The sequence below is a fragment of the Gopherus flavomarginatus genome, chromosome 6 (assembly GCF_025201925.1).
Source record: "Gopherus flavomarginatus isolate rGopFla2 chromosome 6, rGopFla2.mat.asm, whole genome shotgun sequence".
NCBI classification, from domain to species: Eukaryota; Metazoa; Chordata; order Testudines; family Testudinidae; genus Gopherus; species Gopherus flavomarginatus.
The window spans coordinates 18277056-18292672 of NC_066622.1; the positions used below are offsets into that span (position 1 = coordinate 18277056).

General features: G+C 39.7%; 1 protein-coding gene across 12 annotated transcripts in view; it reads right to left on the reverse strand.

Annotated features, from left to right (window-relative positions):
- RAD18 (RAD18 E3 ubiquitin protein ligase) overlaps window positions 1–15617 on the reverse strand; it is a 159082-nt gene that overhangs the window by 21204 nt on the left and 122261 nt on the right. For 3 of the 12 annotated variants that reach the window (XR_007774961.1, XR_007774959.1, XR_007774960.1), the window contains exon 13: window positions 12396–14625. The exons of 8 other annotated variants lie outside the window; for them this stretch is intronic. The gene's annotated coding sequence lies outside the window, so the exon portion shown is untranslated. Of the gene's footprint in view, window positions 1–12395; window positions 14626–15617 lie in introns of those variants that run through there. One more of the 12 variants, XM_050957466.1, reaches the window with a different exon arrangement.

Genomic DNA, 15617 nt, shown 5'->3' on the forward strand with positions numbered 1-15617 from the left:
TTGGAGGTTTGTTTGACAGCAAAAGAAATCTTCGATTTAATAACAGAATTCTGAGGCCAGTTTACCGTTTTCTACGTACATTTTATCAGTACCGTATCAAATTATCTCCACCAGTGTTAACTGGTAAAATTTTAAGCATATTATCTATTTTCTTTAAAGCATGAGGACATCAAGATCCAAGTTTATGCCATTTATGTTACACATACTTACACATTTTTTCACAAGCAATCTCCAATTTTTTTTTTTAAATACATTGACAAGATGTCCTAACCTCCTGTGGAGACAGTATGTTACTAAATGAGGCATAAATGCCCAATCTGCCAGCCATTTAAATGATGCACCCCAAAATACTGATGTCTCAGCATGACAGTCTCTGCCACTTTGCCTTCTAGCTTCCGAAGCAACTCATTTTCCTTGTGAAAAAGGGCTACATTATTCTTACTCTAATATTGTAAAATTCCTACCTAATAAAATGACCATGTGCACGTGTGTTTAAATTGGTAACGAAAGACCAATCTACTCAGTTTCTCCCACAATGTGTATTCAGATAGTGTCATGGAGTTGGAACACCGATGCTAAATCTTGTTGCTTCCTGTTGATGTTGATTTCCTTGCTCTAATCCCATTCCTGGTTCATTTTCTCACTGGCTGTAGTCAGTAAAACCAACAAAAATTTGGTTGCTGCCCTGGGTATGCTAGAGGCAGAAGGCTACACAGGCCACATCCACACTACAGAGTAAAATCGAAAATAAAATCGATTTTATAAAACAGGTTTTATAAAATCGATTTTACGCGTCCACACTAGGGCACATTACTTCGGTGGTGTGTGTCCATGGTCCCAGGCTACCATCGATTTCCGGAGCGGTGCACTCTGGGTAGCTCAGTAAAAGAATGGGACCAATAACTTCGATTTCCGTCCACACTAACCCTAAATCGATATAGTAATATCGATTTTAGGGTTACTCCTCTCGTTGAGCAGGAGTACAGAAATCGATTTTAAGACCCCTTAAAATTGATTTTAAGTGCCTTGTAGTGTGGACGGGTACAGCGTTAAAATCGATTTAATGCTGTTTAAATCGATTTAACGCTGTAGTGTGGACCAGGCCACAGAGAGAAAGCTTCTGCTCAAATAAATGTGTAAGTCTCTGAGGCGGCACAAGTACTCCTTTTCTTTTTTTTTTTTAAAAGAGAAAGTGAGTGGCTGTTGTCATGTGAACATGTCCCCCACGCTTTTGGGGGAGAAACTGTCTAGTCACCACCACCTGACCACCTCTCTTTCTCTCCCCCGCCCAAAAAACATCCTGATAAAAGAATGGGTGCACAGTAAGGGGAATATTTTATATTCTGCCTTTTATTAAGTATTTTTTTACAAAAATATATGGATTTGATTTTACAATAAATAACTTCTCATATGCCATGTTTTGATGTTAGCTGCATCATTTTGGGGCTCTAGCCACAGTAAATGCTAAATTCCTTTATTTTAACTACTAGTTAACCTCCCTCCCCAAACCCCCCAAAAAGATCTCTAGCCTGTTGGCATCAGTAAAAATTTCCTATGGCTCACAAATAAAGAAAAAGATTATAGAACTGAGACTGAAGCACTATGTTCATCTTTAATCTGCAGTACAATGCAATTTTGTTAACGATGGAACAAGATATTTGTGTATAGTTTACAAAGGAAAATTCCACTGAAGCAGGATGTCAGCTATGGAGATATGTTTTAGAAAAAAGTTATTTAAAACCATAAACTGGATGGACTCTGTTTTCCAGGTCAGTTAGCTGACATTCTTGCCTTACAAGGCTCTGGCTGCGGCTGGAATTAAATGTTTATTGCTTATTGAAATCACAACCATCAGGCACTTTCTTGGTGTAACAAAATATTGGAAGATTAATACAGTTGCTCCCTTCAGTGTTTCTGAAGAAAAAGAGTAAAATTCTCTTCATTTTTATTTTGAAAGATAACCCTCCAGTATCACGGCTAATGTTGACAAAGCAGTATAGGTAAGTTATTGACAGAGGTCTACTTAAAATGGAACTCTTCTTGGCAATAAAGAGCTTGAGAGAAGTTACAAGTGATATCTGCCATAGCTCCCTGTTAAAAAAGGAACTTTTGGTGAGTTTTCTTGAGACAGACACCATTTGCCAGAGGATCTTCACACTTATGACAATGGATTTTCCATCATCAGAAATCAAAGAAATAGTTTTTTTTCCCCATATTTGCAGAGTTAATTAAAATTGAGTAGAATTTGGGTGCATTTAAATTGCCTCTCTCAGGTCTGGTCTACACTGCGGGTGGGGCGTTGATCTAAGTTACACAACTTCAGCTACGTGAATAACATAGCTGAAGTTGACGTACTTAGATCTACTTACCACAGTGTCTTCATGGTGGTGAGTCGACAGCTGATGCTCCCCATCGACGCCACCTGCGCCTCTCACCCTGGTGGAGTACCGGAGTCGACGGGAGAGCACTCGGCAGTTGATTTATCGCATCCAGGCTAGTCGTGATAAATCGACCCCCGCTGGATCTATCGCTGTCCGTGATCTAGCTGGTAATGTAGAAAAGCCCTCAGACTAACCGCCTGGAATCCCATGTAGTGATGACATGAGTGATATAATGTTCACCAGTCCATAGCTATTACAATACCAAAATTCTCCACAAAAATACAGTCTGATTTTACCATTTGCCAAAATTTGTCCAGGAAAAATAATCCAGCTAAATTGGGACTTTGCAACTGAAAGTAAAAATGGAAAGGTCTGAAGTGCCAAAATTACCACCTCCAACAAGTGGAGTTTGACTGGAGCAACTCGTATTTCAGAGCCCACCCTTGCATTGAAATGAGAGCGGAAGGGTCCCAGCACCTGCATGAAACCCCTGCAAAGTCACTGACTATGTCCCTGAACATTAGGGCGAACACTAGAATGTTCAGGATTTCCAATGCTCCTTTGCTGGGTTTGTGTGACCCTAAGAACCCCTGAATGCCCACAGGAAAATGGATCTCTGTTATGTAACTTGACCTAGGGCTGGCTCCAGGCACCAGCCCAGCAAGCAGGTGCTTGAAACAGCCAGCAGAGAGGGGCGGCATGTCCAGCACTTCAGCGGCAACTCCCTTGGTCCTTCTTGGAGCGAAGGGCCAGCCACTGAATTGCCGCCAAAGACTGAAGTGACGGTGATAGAGCTGATCAGGATCGTGGCTTCTTTTTTCCCCCCTCTCCTTCTTCGGGCGACAAAAACCCTGGAGCCGGCCCTGACAGGACCTGATTCTCAGCTGACCTAAACAAGCTGGTGTGTGCACTGTTTCTTTGGGGACAGTTTCTGAGAATGTCCAGTGGCTAAAGGCTGGACACTGCAGGGGAATGCTTCAAGGGAACTCAGATTGGGGAGCACGTATTGTTAACCTGCAAGATATGGTAAGGGTTAGCATTGCTCAGAGGAGAGTGTTTGCATGGCTAATAGGCTAGTGGTGGAAGCTGACAGCCAGATAAGCACAAGCAAAGCTTCCTCTTGCTGTAGACAGTGGGGACAATAAGGTGACAGAGTCCTGAGCATCTCAAAAAAGTATCACAGCTTGATTAAATCCCACTCGGTTATCCACAGAATGAAGCAAACAACAGAATGTACCTCATGCCATCCAAGCCCTTCCTGGGTCATGAAGCTGCAAATCTAAGAACTCTGAGAATTTGATTTCTGCATGCATGGGGGAAGTGAGGGAATCAAAACAGTGACTACTGTTTCCCTCTTCCAGTCTTGCTCAAAACCCAGTTCTGGCTGCTTTTGATCCCCAGCATGTTAGTGGAAGACAACATATTAGCTTTAATCCAGAAAAAAAAATTGGTACCTTTAAATATTAATGAAATAAAATATTAACTATATATATATATACACACACACACACACACATTACATTACATACACCCATCCCTTTCTCTGCTACAGCTCACAGTCCTGCATCATTTAAATTCAATGCAAGTGGTGTGGTTGTATAGCGTGAAATATCTCATTACTGTAACACATTGCTAAAGGCAATTCCACATTGAACTGAAACACATAAGCCAACTTATGAAAGTATTCGTAACAGATCTAGGTTGCTGCAGCTCTTTTATAAGTTTGCCAAATTCCAAAATGTCATTTTTGAAACATCAGCATCAGAGCTATTTTCCACTTATTCATAAAACAAAATACGCCAGAGTGGTTTCTTTTGGTATCTATTTACCAGATTCTAGCAAATTAACCAGTTTCAGTCATAGAAACATTCAGTTCACATGATATGCGTCCAAAGGAAAGGGATATAAACCTTTGTGCTTTAATGCATTAGTCAACCTCTAATTATATGGACCCTGGATGGTATTCAGAGCACTTGCTGGTGGTCACATGATGCTGGTTTCACATCCTTTTTTCCAGATACTAATTATATTACATACATTAAATACTTTCTTAATGTTACTTTTCCTATAAGCAACTGCAGTAGTTGCCACAGGATGTTATTTGATTGTAAATGAGAGGTGGTGTTTTATGCAATCATGACGGGCAGAGGACATTTTCCAGGAAACACTTTCTATTAGGAGGTGATCTGCATCATAGAAAAGTTTGGGAACAATTGTCCTTCCAATGCAGGATTGTTTCCTGAAGTACATTTATTAGTACTTTGCTGGGTCTAGACTGAAGTGTCATTTCCTCAGCTCAAGCAGATGGATCACGCTGGTGTGAAGTATTTTCTGATATTTACCTCACTATTTCTATCAAAACCCTGCTCTTGCACTACCCAGAATAATCTCTCTCCATTCATAACATTTATATCTTTAAAGTTTTGTAGACATTTAGTCACTGCTTAGCCAGGCAATTATTGTGGCAAATTAATTTCATTAATACTTGCTCTAGTCCCTTGATAATTTTTGTTGCTCCCTTCTGATATCCCTCTGATTTCTTAACATGTAACATCTCTCTAGTAATGAGGACTCCAGAAATCAATTCAATATTCCAGATCATACCAGAACCGATTAGACACTGATTATTGCCTCCCTAATCCATTACAGAATGCCTCTGCCAAGCAGTATGGCAGCACAGATGGCCAAAATAATTTTGCTTTTCAGTATACATACTCTTGTCTGATATACTCTTCACTATCACACCCAAGTCTCTTTCAATTTTACTCGTTCCCAGCTTCCTCCCACTTAATCTTAAATGCATACACAGTATTATTAGTTTTCATTTTCTAGATGAGTCTAACTTTGTTATTATCCGCTCTCTAGGATGCTTTACATACTGAGGCCCAAAAAAGTGTTCCAAAATATGGCCCTCGAAACTGTAACAGTAGCCATTCCATGATGTAGTCAAGAATGCAGTCATCTATTTGCTGAAATGTATAAACAGTTAGGAGGAAGGGGATACACCATGAGAAGTGCAAAAATTAGCTGTTTAGGGATATGCAATAAGCACTAGACTGGGTAGCAAGCTGAGTCATTGGTTTAAGGGAGCACGGTATGTCAGCAAGAAGCAGAAACAGTCCCTAGGACAATTGTAGGCCAAGTGCATCAACCTGTAATGAATTTGCATTCCACAAATGTGGAGAGACTGGCTACCCAAGCACTGCATAAATTCAAAACATACAACTCTCTGCCAGCTCCCTTTTGTTTTGTTTAATAAAAACTTGAGCTTAATTATCTATTTAAATCTGAAGGACATTATAAATTATTCCCCACCAAATATCCCTTCAGTGCATAAAGTAAAACCCTGCTCCCTCTCTAGTGTTTTTTCATCTCTTCCAAAAAATTCATTGGAAAACAATTTGTGTGTACTTGGGTTTCAAGAAGTTTTAGGAATATCAGTTTTATTTCTATATGAATGAACATTTCATATAACGCTGCCTCTATCCCCGTATGTTTAAGACAATTTAAAATTGATTTTTCTAAAATCATCCAAAAAGTAATGTCTTTCATTTAGTGCTAGACTACTTAAAAACAAATTTTGTTTATAAAAAAACCACACTTAAAAATTGACTTAATATTGCTTTGTTGTCAGAAGCAGTATACAATTTATATTTACTTTGCAGAAAGACCCCAACAGAGTATCTTAACAAAACATTTGTAAAATATTAAGCTATGATATAAATGTTCACTATCAGATCAAGTTTTGTTCAAAATGTAGAGTTTATAAAAGAAAAATATTTTAAAAAGATTTTACAAAACCAGAGCCCCAAACAAGCCTCTTTTATTGAAACTGTAATTTCATTTTAGAAGCAAACATCCCTTACAATATTTTCAACTCAAATATAACAGAATTTAATTTATGCATGAGAACCAGTGAAATTCCCTAGAAACAAAAATTAAACCCACTAAGTTTATTTTCTTTGTTCAAAGAAATGTTAAAGTAAACAGCAAAAATAGTGAAAAGTTAGTTTAAAATTTAAAGACCTAAAAAGCTAAGCCTAATTGTGCTGTTCATTTACTTTTTTCTTCATTTTTGAAGCATTATTAATCACATAGTTAAGGAGGTTTACCTTTTAAGATTTTAACTGTATTGTACTTTTAAAATGAAACTTAATTCTGCCAACTACGTGGTGATCATTACAAATGAAAGGCAATCAATTAGCACCGTAATGAAATGCCGATGTAAACAGTAAGACCAAACCAAAGTCCTTCTCTATATATAAAGAAAAAGCAACAGCATGAGGCCTCGATGTAGGAAGTGCACTTAAGCATATGCTTAACTTTACACATATGATCATAGAAAGGGATTAAGCAACATACAATCATAGAATATCAGGGTTGTAAAGGACCTGGAGGTCATCTAGTCCAACCCCCTGCTCAAAGAAAGACCAATCCCCAACTAAATCCCAAAATGGCCCCCTCAAGGATTGAACTCATCACCCTGGGTTTAGCAGGCCCATACTCAAACCACTGAGTTATCAGGTTTCACAGAAGCAAGCCAAGTCCACGCTTAACATGCACAGACACATGACTTTCTGAATAAGTAACACTGAAACTTCATAATCATTACTGAACCAGAATAGATGTGTTACACAAACTTTTCTTCCAGCCAATAGCGATTAAAAACAACCCAAGGGCCCACTCAGCAAACCTTCACTCACATGGTCTTTGTCTTCAGTGGAGCTGTTCACTTGAGCTGGGTTTGCAGGATCAGGACCAAAATGTGGGGCTCTGGTGTCATAGAAGCTTATTTAGAATCAGGCTTGCAATTAGATTACAATCACACAAAAACAGTGGCATCGATCTAATCCCTAGTGGATATTTGTTCATATCAAAAAACCACCATCCCATGGCAAGATGCAGTACTGGAACTGCTGGGAATGTTACAAGTCAGGTATTGAGATGTACAAGCATAGCTGCCTTGGAATTTGCATCACCACTCACATGCTGAACACTTAAGTTCAGTCACTGCAAAACATCTCGATTCATGATCATTAAACATTCATTATATTCATGAAACCTTTCAAAAATCAAATTACTTAAGAACCAAGCATTCAGGAGTAATGTTTTAAGTCAGTCAGGAAACTAAAATTTAAAACCAGTATTTGAGATTTTGTGATCCCACAATATCAAATACCCAGATCAGGCGACAAGCATCTCACTGATTTGTAAACAATGCAAATACACTCGAAATAAAAGGTCACTAATATAAATGTCCTGCCTGTCACAACTCCTATTGCGCGTCCCCCTCCTGACCACTCACCAGATCACTGAGGGAATCCAGCCATTGGATCCTGCGTGTTTTAAGGCTCTGAACTGGGCACTGCCGCTGTCTGAGGGGCTCTGGACACGCTCTCAGGGTGCAGTTCTATCTAGCACCGCCTCCTATGAGTTCCATACATAAAACCCTCTGTCCACCCCCAGAACTAGTGCTGACTCAGCCAGACTTCCCACATTGCTTAAACACACCCTCTCCCAGAACTCAAGCACCAAGTGTGAGCATTCTGGTTTCTCTCTCGAAGGGTGCACATGGTAGCTGTAACATATGAAATGCACAGACACTGTACAGAATTCTATCAACATTGCTCTTTACGAAATACACAGATCAATACAAAAATAAAAAACTTTACATGTATTTCCCTGTTTCAGTTTCCTCATCACTTCAGAGTGTTCTTTGGGTCAGGGTCAAAGTCACCTGGAGCTATTCAAGATCATTATCCTGCAGTACATGACTTGCGTTCTGAAACATGGAACCTTCTCCCTCAGCTGTCATTGACCTTGGCTGGAACATACTTTTCTTTTCTCCTGCCAAAAAACTCCCCTCTCTCTCGAAATTTCCCCTGTGAGTCCATTTTAAAGGCTACCATCACTACCTTGATACCTTCATTCTGCTGCTGGTAATTTTCCACTCTTCAAGCCCCCAGCCCTTGTTGAGGGAAGTTAGAAAAAAATAGTTTCTCCACTCAGGCAACCTCTTCAGCATATGTATTGTCCAATCATTAAATTCTAATGAACATTGTCACGGGTCTGGCAGAGACACAATACAGCCCCCCGCCAGTCCATGGTGGATACCACATTTACACAGAGACATTCAATGATAGAACCATGTTCTCAGTAACAATTTTATAGTATCAACCTGAATTTATAAATTGTATAGACAGATCCCCCAAATCATCATACTGCTTCATTGCCAGAGCAGAAATTGGATAATTTGCCAGTAGCACAGAATTCATTAGGATAGGACATTTATAGTATGCATGCCACAAAATGTGAAACACTAGACTGATGAGCTCTTCAACGTATTAGAAATAAACTCAATATAAACCGTTTACTGTATCTATTACATGGTACACAGTAGTGTTCATGCTGTCTTTAAACTGAAAGCACATGTTGCAGAAACCCAAAAATCTAATTATGATGGCTCTTTTTATAAAGTATTTTTCTATTTTGTTCCTATATTAAAAGTGCTGTTAGCTTCACAAACTCTTTACTGTCTATTAAATGGATAGAGATGGAAACAGCAGATTCTTTAAACTGTGCTTGTGAAGAAATCCATTTATATTCACTTTGAACAAAAAAAGGTAGGAGAAACACACTGAGCTCTTGTAGCATTTCACTATTATCAAACAGCGTTCCGAGACAAAGTTTCAGTATCTAATAAATCTCTTAAAATCAGATTATTTTAATTCTGAATGTCAATATCAGTTTGACAAGGTACATGTCTGCAAAATTCAATTAACTTATTAATTTATGCTCAATTTTTATCCGAGGGCCACTGTAGGTGGCACAGTAGGTTAATGCACTAGCCTCTAACCTCTGTCACCACAGGTTCAAAGAGTTTAGATATAGAAACAATTTCACCAAGTTTGGAAGGGCTCAGGGGACACTTATACTCAGAGACCAGCACACAAATGACAGTTTTTGTGAGATTACAGGCCCCAATTTAGAACAGCATCTCTATTCAGGACAGTACTGACGCACACGTGAATTTGAAGTCAATGGGAGCTAAGCACATCCTTCAGTGCTTTCCTGAAGCACGGCCAGACTTAGGAGTGACAAAGTCCTGCTACTGCACAGACTTAAGCATATCTTAACTTTATGCACTGCGAGTAGTCACATTAAAAATCAACGAAGATATTCACAGTATATAAAGTTACACACATGCAGAAGTATTTGTAGGATCAAAGCCCAAGTCAGTAATGGAGTGCATTGATTTAAAAAGAGTTTACAAGGAAAAATGTTGATATATACCTGTCCCCCACTTTCATGAATACTAAAATTTATCGTTTAAAAAAAGTTAAATCATACTCAATATCACCGAGTAAAAACAGATTTAAACCTAGATAATAGATCTTTTTTGTCAAGCAGGTATTGATTTGATAATGGTACTTTATTATAACAACTCCATTACATCATTTAAATGTAAAACTAGTGATATCTTCAACTCTAATAAACCCATCATTGATTGACTTATCTCCAAAAGACCATTTGCAATGGATCTGCACAGCTTTATCATTAAAAAAAATCTTGTTACATTATTCAAAACAAAGTTTTGACAATAAAGATATAGAAATAAATGTAAGATTGTTATTAATTTAACAACTATTCATCGGAGGTGTTTTATTATTAGCATTTTGCATAAAGCATTCTACAAACCACAAACACATTTTTTCATTTAAAAAACAGTTGCTATGTGTAAGTGAACCATAAGGGTGCTGAGCAAGTTTGTAAGAAGTTGTTCATTCTAAGCATCTATTTTTATTGCACTATGCTTTCCATTTGTGATATGCATGCCAAGGCTTGTAATAGTTATTCTAAGTACACCTCTACCCCAAACCAACGCTGTCCCGGAGAGGCAAAAAAATCTTACTGCGTTATGGGTGAAACTGTGGTATATTAAACTTGCTTTGATCTGCCTGAATGCGCAGCCCCGCCCCCCGGAGCACTGCTTTACCGGGATATATCCGAATTCGTGTTATATTGAGTCAAGTTATATCGGGGTAGAGGTGTATATTAAATTGTTCTATCACTGCCAGCATTAGAAGATACAGTTACTTACCCTACAGTTTACTGCAGTTCTTTGAGATGTATTGTCCACACAGATTCCACTCTTGGTGCCCATGTGCCCTACACATACAAGATTGGATTCTTTTCAATAGCAGTGTCCATTGGGGCTATTCACACATTCTCTGTGCCCTCACACATTCTCATTTCCTGTAGTGGGGGATATAAGGGACAGGGCTTCCTCTATCCATGCTCAGTTCTTTTGCCAATAAAAATCCCAGGTATAGGATTCTGATGAGCATGAATGGAGGATAGGACGTGGAACCTGTGTAGACAACACATCTTGAAGAACTACCATTAGAGTTGGGTAAGTAACAGTATTTCCTTCTTTGAGTGATTGTCCACACAGGTTGTATTCTTTGTGATCACAAGTAGTCCTCTGAAAGCCAGAAGGCGAGTGAGTGAAGGTCTACTTGAAGAGTGACCATAGGCACGCCCCCTGAAGTCTATATCCATCCCCTTTGATTATGGCTGACATGACTTAACACATCTTTATTGAAGTCAAGGCAACCCTTGGGTGTGTAAGTCAATTTCACAGCTCTGTGGGTGATGGATGGAACTTCTTGTCTCAGGCACTATGCAGCTGGGTGCCTAGATTTTATTTTGTAATAAAGCTACTTTCAAATGAAGTTCTAATATCAGCATAACAAATGTTTTATGAAGACCCATGGTCTTGCAAATTTCAGGCTTATCTGAATTTTTAGGCCCCGATCTTATCTCTTACATCAGGGGTGGCCAACCTGAGCCTGAGAAGGAGCCAGAATTTACCAGTGTATATTGCCAAAGAGCCACAGTAATATGTCAGCAGCTCCCTCCGCCCCCATCAGCTCCCCCACCCCACTCCCAGCACCTCCCACCCACCGGCAGCACCGTCGATCAGTACCTCCCCCTCTCTCACCGCACCTCCCAATCAGCTATTTTGTGGCCTGCAGGAGGCTTAGGGGAGAAGAGAGGGAACTGCCAGCTGAGGGGAGGGGGAGGGAAGGGGTGGAGTGGGGGCAGGGCCCATGGCAGAGCCAGGGGCTGAGCAGTGAGCACCCCCCGGCACATTGGAAAGTTGGCACCTATAGCTCCATTCCTGGAGTTGGTGCCTATACAAAGAGCCACATATTAACTTCTGAAAAGCAGCATGTGGCTCCAGAGCCACAGGTTGGACACCTCTGCCTTACATGCACATAGATTTCTGCTTACAATCAGGAACTATTTTTGTATTTGTGAGATTAAAAAAATATACACTCTTTCTATGCTTTAAATGAAGAACTACATCTGCCAGTAAAGCTATGAAAGTTTAAATTTGTACAGACTAGTATGTATCTGTTTAAGAGTTCCATTAATAGCGGCACAGATTTGTGAAAGAATTGTGGGTTTTATGATAAAAGCATGAAATTTGCTAGTCTTAGGGCATAACCTAGAAGATTTTCATGTATGGGCCCATCGCCAATTCATGCCACGCTAGCTGTGGCAGATATTTTAAAATCTGAATGCATTTTCCTGATGTTTTTCTGACAGATTTTCTTTATGACATGAAAACATTCCAGTGGGTTTTCATTTCTGTGTATTTATATTCATGTTGTCTCAGGTGTCCTAAAAATAAAGTAATGAATAGTGATGGCTTGAAATTTTATGAAAATATTAAGAATTAATATGTTCTGTAGCATGTCATCAGGGAGTATTTACTAAAATATTATATAGAAAAATAGTATAGTACATTTATAATTTTCTGTTCATGAACAGAAAGTTACATTTCTCTTTGCTAATAACATTTCAGATTGATGTATGCATAACAGGATATTGCTGTGTCTCAAAAAGATTGAAAAGGCAGCTTATGTAAACACACAGCCTAAAATGAGTTAAGAAACAAAGAAGTCTTTCACAGTCTTCGATATACTGAAATATCAGAGTCCCCACCTTTTTTCAGGGAGAGCTGTAATTTGGTCTTGGAGATCTCCCTTGCAGGAAGTCATCCGAACAAAGAGAGATTATTTCCCTTTATTATTATTTCACTTGACAGGCTCTGTTAATGGCTTGGCTTTGTCCTGTAATCTCTCTGTTACAAATGTGGTGTACTGCTGCTGCCCGATCTTCTTAACCTCCCTAACAGGGATAATCAGGTTCTTTGATGTCTTTGGTGTCCAGTTTAAGCCAACACACTCTTCTGAGAAGGGATTACTCATGTTTTCTGACCTCAACAAATATCTTGACATGTTGTGCAAAAGATGCCAGGACACCTTTCATCTGCACAGGTTGCTTGGTGTTAGACCCATTTCAGGTGGTTCCTTTCTCTGGTATGGCTTCAAATTCTCCTATCAATCTGACCACCTCTGGTCATTCCATCATCCGGTGCCAAAGGACCTATGGACTTTGTGAGAGACCAACAGCTCCACCATCCCCTTTGATTATAGCCTTATTTTGCTCATAAGTTTGGTTAAATGTGATTGCAGAGAAAACATGCTGTATCTTGTGAATGGTGAAGTTCCCCTTTAGAAACTCTCTAGCTGTGTCTGGATGCATGTGTGAAGGCTTACCGTATCTAGGAGGTGAACAGGAATCCAACAAGCATAATTGGTATGAGCTAACACAAAGAACCAGTGTGACATCTTTCCAATGCATTCAATGTAGAGAGCAAAGTTGTGCCTGGTGGACTGACAGCACATAGGTCTATATAAGAAGTTCCAGATGAAGTGTGGGATGCCAGAAGTACAACACTGGACTTCCTAGCTTTTGCTTGTGACACAATTTATCATACCCCATGAAAACCTCAGCTTCCCTGAGAGCTTGAGTATACTGGGTATATGCATTTTGGAGCAAGATGTATAGATTGCTAGTAGTTACTTTGCGAGTATGCCGAGTACATGTAACATGAGACACTTTCAAGGAGAACTCAACCATTCCTGGGGAGGCCACTTTGGCTAGAAGATAGTAGATGGACAGAAGCCCTTGTTCAGGCCAATCTACTTGAGACTTGTCATTTCCAGATGTATACCACCCAGCATAATGAAAAATTTGTCCTCTGCATGCCCAGCAAGCTGGGTTCACTTTATATGTTTGATTATGGTGAAAATGGGCTGATCCACAGTGATCACTGATACTTGGCATGACTTTAGGTAGTGTGCAGAATTCTTTATAACACTCATGACGTGACATATCATTGCTACAGACTTGGAGTCATCTAGAAGGAGGGAAAGAAGCATCATGATAGCTGGGGGTAAGTCTGGCACCGGCTGTCTGCTGGCATGATAAGCTACTTAGGAAATGTCTTCATCTCTGTTGAAGGCATCCAATCTTGATGCCGGCCTTACTTGATCAAGCCACCAGCATTCTTCTTGCAGGGCTTGTGTAACCAGCTGGTAATCATTCTTGATATCAAGGTTTGCATCATGGATAGGAGCATTGGTTTTCTTCAAGATCAATGACGTCTTCTTCACTGATGCTGCAATCTCACAATCTTGGGTGAGAATTCCACAGACAACTCCCCCATCTTGAGTACTGGGATGCTGAAAAAGTGATATCTCAGTTCCGTGGAAGGAGTCTGTTTCTGTGGTTGAGCTAGGATTATTCTCTATGCTGTCTATGGCTGCAGTAGCGAACAGACCACCATGAAGCTATAGAGGACAGACTACATTCTCATCCTTGAAGTGTTGTCATGCACTGTTTGCTATGCTGGTAGAGACGGCCACCACTGTCATAGAAGATGGATAATCCAAGTTTAAAGACAGTATCTATTAGCTTACTTTTTCACATCTGTGCACGAAGCATCAAACCAACATAGATTGGTAAAAGTGTTTCTTGGGTTTTGTTGTGGTACAAACTTTCTATTCCATCATGGAGAGGGACATTGTTATACTGAAACTCAAAAGAAAGGGTAGCCAGATAAATGGAAACTTCTTCTGAGTTTTAATATTTGGATTATCCAATATCCTGGGCATCAGTGCCAATATTGACTCAGGCACAGATTTTGCTTGGCATCCTGTGTCAAATGATCCAGTTATCTTTGTTTTCATTTGAAATGTGACTTTATATAATTTTTGCTGTTTGGGACAGATGAAGTGCTGTCTTCCTCACATATTTTGGAAGGCAGGTCCAATATCCTGACTGAAGGCAAGGAACATATTGTGTCCTTCTCTGTGTGCTTGGAGATCTGGAATGCGTGAAAGGATACAACATTTTAATTCAGTGCTGTGAATGTGCCCAACCAGTGTCACCCCCAGTTGTTCTAGCATAGCAGTAGAGAGCCTTTTGGGGAAGTTTGCATTTCCAGTGCTCACAGCATACCATTTCTGTGGATAAAGATAAACTTTCAGACTGCATGGCTGTCCATCTGGTACCCTTCAATCCCACTCAGGGGCTCCACCCTCACCTGGAAGGTCAAACAGACTGGTACCTTCCACCAGCACTAAATTTCACTTTGTTCTCAAAATTAAAAAGGAGAATAAAAGATGGAGGAATCTCCTATATCAGCAATATATTTATTATAACAATTTTCCTCTGTCCCCCTCCCTGAAAGGATACAATAAAATTATACATAGATTTTTTTCTGCAGCTTCATTAATATCTCAACAAAAAACTGCAACAGTAAATCCAGGTTTCATTCAGAGTTCTAGTGAAATTGAATGGGGAGTCAGGCAGGACAGGATCCATCACTGCTAGGTGAGCTTGCTCTCTAACACCCACCCAGACCCTAAAAACCTGCCCTCCACACTGGGTCAGGAGATAAACGTGTGCCTATGCCAGGACTCAGTGATGGGCATGACAAACCATCTAGAACCTTGCCAGGACCCACTATTTGAGAATCACTGCTTTAAACGGGTCTGAAGACCTAGGAAGGATTCAGATTCATGTCTTGATCCAATATCTTGGGCATAGATGTCCCCATCATAAAGCCATCATCATGAAGATTTCCAGTACAATCAACAGATTTCAGTACTGAGCACCTGCTATAGCTCCTCAATTTTATAAAATTTGGGTGATCTGCACATACATTCCAAATGTCTTTGTTTGCAAGCCTCCTCAGCAAATTTGAATAGGTAAAAGCTTGATTTGTTACTTCTCCAGAGGATGAGAGAAGCAATAAAAAAAAACAAAACAAAAAAACCTTTCTGAAAGGAAAGGGAACATAAAAATTGTGCTTTA